Source organism: Physcomitrium patens, chromosome 1 (genome assembly GCF_059467195.1).
Source record: "Physcomitrium patens ecotype Gransden chromosome 1, ASM5946719v1, whole genome shotgun sequence".
Taxonomy (NCBI): domain Eukaryota; kingdom Viridiplantae; phylum Streptophyta; class Bryopsida; order Funariales; family Funariaceae; genus Physcomitrium; species Physcomitrium patens.
In genome coordinates this window covers 10373392-10379492 of record NC_143410.1, presented here as the reverse complement: position 1 = coordinate 10379492, position 6101 = coordinate 10373392, and positions in this window count along the sequence as shown.

Genomic DNA, 6101 nt, shown 5'->3' with positions numbered 1-6101 from the left:
ATCTTCTCTTTTCTAAGTGCTACTATGGCAGAGCTTGTTGAAATGAAGAGTGCAATGGCACAGATGCAAGAACAATTGAGGGAGTTAATGCTTGCGATGCATCAACTCAATTTACTACCACAAGGAGCAACAAGAATGGTAGGAAGTGAAGATATAGAGATGATTGGGGCTGCTTCAACATCTGCACCAAACCATGTCCCTTCTCCCAGAATGGAACACCCTTCGAGTGTTAGAGAACCGAGAGTGGCCTTGCCCGAGAAGTTTGATGGTACCAGATCCAAGTTTCGAGGATTCATCAATCAGGTCCAATTAGTGATTGAACTTCAACCCCAGAGCTATCCAACTCCAGGGTCACAAGTTAGATTCATTGGTACACTTCTTTCAGGTTCAGCATTGTCATGGTTTTCATCTTTTCTTGAACGACGAGATCCAATATTGGATAATCTGGAGGCTTTTTTGGCGGAGTTTCGATCCATGTTTGGAGAACATGATGCAATTCATGTTGCAACCAACAAGATCCGTATTTTGCGACAAGGCAATCGATCAGTAACATTATATGCTTCGCAATTTCGACAACTTGCAACTGATATCAAGTGGGATGATGCCGCACTTGTGAGTCAATTTCTCTACGGATTACAATATGAGGTAAAGAAATTGATGCTTAATTTACCTGATCCTCAAACATTGAGTCAAGCAATTGACTTTGCTGTGAAGTGCGACAATCGACTTTTTGAATTTCGATCCGAGAGTCGCATAAGTAGGCCTCCACGTTACTACAATTCAATGGCAACACCGACGTCTCCTCAACACATACCTTCAGAAGTAGAGGATATGCAAATTGATGCGGTACGTTTCAAACCTCTTACTGAGCAAGAAAAGTCTTGTCGTCGACAAGAAGGATTGTGCTTATATTGTGGAGAACCTAAGCACACTGCTCAACATTGTCCAAAGAAGCGACGTAACTACAAAATGAGGAGTACGGCTGTCAAAGAAGACAGTATGTCGGAAAACGAGTACGTCCAGCTACAATAGGGACCGTGCGGCTGGAATCTTGTACAACTTCTAATGAAGGTCCTATCCTCTCCTCAGAACCATCTCCTTGTTTTATAATAGATGTGCGTTTAGGACCTAATAATTACAAAGCCTCTGCCTTGATAGATTCAGGAGCCTCAGCTTGTTTTTTAGATGAAGAATTTGCTAGATGTCATAGAATATCATTAATACAAAAAACTAAACCTGTACACGTAGAAGTCATAGATGGTCGTCCGTTGTCTTCTGGAGATGTCACTCACGAAACACTTCCTGTAGATGTAGTAATAAATAGTCATAGTAGTTGCGTAATTTTTAATATAATTAGATCTCCCTCTAATCCAGTAATTTTAGGCTTATCATGGTTAGAAAAGTATAATCCTCGAATAGATTGGATTTCTCGTAAACTTGATTTTCCTCAGAGCATTAGTAACAGTTCTATTAATCAAGTAAAAAACCATGAGTCTAGTATAGTAAAACCCGCACTTATAGGTGCAAAAGCATTTATACACGCAGCAAAAGAAGGATCAACTTTTGCTATTTATACTGCACCTATTTTTGAAAGCGTAAAGACTTCAAGTGGCAATCCAAGTCAATATCAGGATTATCAAGACGTTTTTGAGAAAAAAAATGCAGATATTCTTCCTGAGCATCGCCCATACGATTGTTCAATCGATCTCAAGGAAGGAACTCAGCCACCATTTGGACCAATTTACAGTTTATCGCAAGATGAGTTGGCTGAACTCAAGACATATATTGACGAGAATTTAGCGAAGAATTTCATACGCCATTCAAAATCTCCAGCAGGAGCTCCAATTTTATTCGTAAAGAAAAAAGATGGATCTTTACGAATGTGTGTTGACTATCGAGGACTCAACAAGATCACAATCAAGAACAGGTATCCATTACCTTTGATATCAGGACTCCTTGACCAGTTAAATCAAGCTAAGATCTATACAAAAATAGATCTAAGAGGAGCATATAATCTAGTACGGATCAAAGAAGGAGATGAATGGAAGACTGCGTTTCAAACCAGGTACGGACACTTTGAATACAATGTCATGCCTTTTGGACTCACGAATGCACCAGCTGCTTTTCAACATCTCATGAATGATGTATTTCGTGAATTCTTAGACAATTTTGTCGTCTGCTACCTAGACGATATCCTGATTTATTCTAAGAATGTTGAAGAACATGAAATACATGTTCGTCAAGTATTACAAAAACTCAGAGATGCAGGATTGTACGCCAAGATGGAAAAGTGTGTATTTCACACTACTCAAGTTGACTTTTTAGGATACATCATTTCAAATGATGGTCTTATGATGGATTCTAAGAAAGTCCAAACAATCATGGATTGGAAGATTCCAAAGACTGTAAGAGATGTCCAATGTTTCTTGGGATTTGCCAATTACTATCGGATCTTCATCAAAGACTTCTCACGAGTTGCAGCTCCACTTACACGCTTGACTAGTAAAGATAAATTCCAATGGAATCAAGAAGCGGAAGCAGCATTTGAAGCCTTGAAGACATCGTTTGTCTCTGCACCAGTCTTATATCATGTTGACTTTTCCAAGGTATTTTTTATGGAAACAAATGCATCAGATTTTGCCTTAGGTGCAGTTTTATCACAAATGGGATCAGATGACAAACTTCATCCGATAGCTTTTCATTCAAGAAAATTCTCAGCAGCCGAGATCAATTATGAGATCCACGATAAAGAACTTCTTGCAATCGTGGTTTCCTTTCAAGAATGGCGTCATTATCTAGAAGGTGCTTCTAGTCCAGTCACTGTGTATACAGATCACAAGAACCTCGAGTATTTCATGTCAGCACGCGTGTTGAATCGTCGTCAAGCTCGTTGGAGTATGTCTTTGTCAAGATTCGACTTCATTATCACTTATCGGCCAGGAAAACAACAAGGTTTGTCCGATGCCCTGTCTAGACGTTCTTATTTTGCACCAAAAGAAGGAAATGCAGCTTTTGAGCAACAAAGAACGGTCCTCTTGAAACCGGAGCAATTTCATCTCCGAGCAATGAAATCAACATTGACTATTGATTCAACCTTTCTCAAGCAAATCCAGTCCAGTATGTCCTCAGACCCTCTTGTTCATGATATCGAGAATAGTTCTTCCAAGTCTCATGATTCTTCTAAGTTCGAGTTCAAGAATAATCTATTATATTTTGAAGGACGCCTATATGTTCCAAAAGGAAAAGCACGTTTGCGTGTTCTTCAAGCACGTCATGACTTTCCAGCAGCAGGGCACTTTGGATATAATAAGACTCTGGAACTCATATCAAGAGATTTTTGGTGGCCACAAATGTGGAAGTCAGTCAAAGACTTTGTACAATCATGTGGTATTTGTTCAAAATCAAAAATTCCTCGACATCGACCTTACGGACTTCTTCAGCCATTACCTATACCAGAACAACCATGGTCTTCTGTTTCTATGGATTTCATCACAGATCTTCCAAACTCAAGATCTTATGATTCTATATTTGTGATAGTAGATCGTTTCACCAAGATGGCACATTTTATGCCATGTACAAAATCTATCACAGGTGAAGAAACAGCTAAGCTTTTCATTGATAATATCTATCGCTATCATGGATTACCTAAAGATATCATATCGGATAGGGGAACTCAATTTGTGTCGAGATTCTGGAGGACTCTTTTCAAGATTTTAAAAGTGGACATAAAGCTATCTTCAACTTTCCATCCTCAAACTGATGGACAAACAGAGCGCGTAAATCAAGTCTTGGAATAGTATTTAAGGTGTACTATCAACTACCAACAAGATGATTGGACAAACCTTCTGCCATTGGCAGAGTTTGCTTATAATAATACGGTACATTCCTCCACGCAACAAACACCTTTCTTTGCCAATTATGGCTATCATCCACGACTTGATGCTTTTGATTTTTCAAAAGTTGATAATCCTGCAGCAGAAGATATGGCAAATCGGTTGTCAGAGTTACATGCAATAATGAAGGCGCAGTTGAAGAAAGCTCAAGAACGACAAAAGATAAATGCAGATGTATATCGTAAAGAGCAACCACAACTCAACGTGGGTGATAAGGTATGGCTACTTCGTCGCAATATCAAGACCACTCGACCTTGTGACAAATTGGACTATCGTAGGCTTGGCCCCTTTTCTGTTTCTGAACAGATCAACCCAGTTGCATATCGGTTACATCTACCGGAGTCAATGAAGATCCATACAGTATTCCACGTGTCTCTTCTTGAACCATATAAGACAGTGGATATACAAGGAAGAAGACAAATGCCACCGCCTCCTATAGAAGTAGATAATAATGAAGAATTTGAGGTGGAAGAGATATTAGACTCAAGGCGGCGCCGAAATAAGCTGGAATATCTTGTTCATTGGCGCGGATATGATATTAGTGAGCGCACATGGGAGCCATCCAGGAATCTAGCAAATGCATCAGCTAAAGTCAAAGTTTTTCATCAACGACATCCATCAAAATCAAGATGAAAACCTCTCTTATAAAAGAGACAAGATTGAGGCAAGATAACATTCAATTTCCTATCCTTGTTTGTAACTTCTTTGCATTTTGTGACGCTAATTAGATGGAGAGCCAACAACCAGCGGATTCAACTCAAGAACCTTCGTTTGCTGACTTACCGGATGAGACATTGCGATTGTCACAACCTTCAAGACGACGCAACCGAGATGAAGACCCTCAAGAACGACATGTTCTTCCTCGAATAGATGGTGAGATACAACGCGTTTGGTATCACGACCTTGGAAGAGATTCTCGATGTTTGGTGATATTATTGGAGATAGGAACGACTCCTGATGGTGTTTCAAATGTATTATTTGAAGGAAGTTATGAAGGCCTCAACAGTGATCAAATATCAGGGTGGTCTTCTCGCCCTGGAATGGGACACTATCGATGGCTAAGAGGACCCATCAACTATCTTCGAAGAGAACAAAGATCAGAGTATGTAACAAATACAATTCGCCGCATATTAGATTTTCTCAATATATAATCACCGCTCCTCGTGGAACTCGTCCCTAGAAGGGGGGGTAATGTCACGGACATACATATAATTACCTATATGAATAGATAAAAGTATGTAAAAGTAGATAAAAGTAGGTTAATTATGTAATATCTTCTAGAGAAGCTTCTTAGAAGCTTCATAGACGCTGCTTTGACTTTATAGGAGTCTATAGTTGACTTTTAGGCTAGAAACTTGGTCAACAAGTTAGCCATGTGCCACACATGTTGGAAGCTTAAAGAACAAGCTAACTACGTGGTCCATCCATAGAAAACTTACCTTGCAAGCAAAGGCATGTGGCCTAGAAAGTCAACATATATTGGAGGTCTTATAGAACATCGCCATGTGGCTTCTAGTTAGATAGTATATATAGAGGCAAGAGTGAAGCCCTCTTCACTCTTGTCAACTCCTTTCTTGCTTCTAGTCTAGTTTCAAGGGTCTCTAGTTTTCTTGTATTTTGGCAATAGCCATTCCAATTTCTTTCTTAATATACATATTTCTATTTTGTCCTATTTCTTTGAGAAAAGTCTCACTTACTCTTTAGCTTTCATCGAGTTCTTGTCCTTGACACCATCTTATAAACGCTCTTGCTCCAATGAATAAGAATTTTTCTATTCAGGGTTTTCTACTAGGCTTGCTCTTGGGTGGTTTTGTGGCAAAGGTCATCTTCCGCAACCTCCAAACTATGGATGGATTATGTTTTTTCAACCAAGAAAGACCAAGAATAACAGGATTTGATCGGGTTTTAATAATATTAAAAATAATATGACTACTATGGCCCTTAAACGTCACTTCTATAGATTTTGATTCATGGGTGACACTACCAGACAATAAAGGTCGCCCATCTATGACCTCAATGTGAACAGGTTTGGATTTTTGTACTAAAAGGATCTTATGACGCTTCGTAAATTCTTCGTGTAAGAAACAAGCAGATGCTCCTGAATCTAATAATGCTAAGGTTCTTAGTTTCTGAGGGCCAATAAACAAAGGGATTATAAAACAAAGGGCAGGTTGAACAGAAAGAAAGGAACCTGGTTGTTGTTGCGAT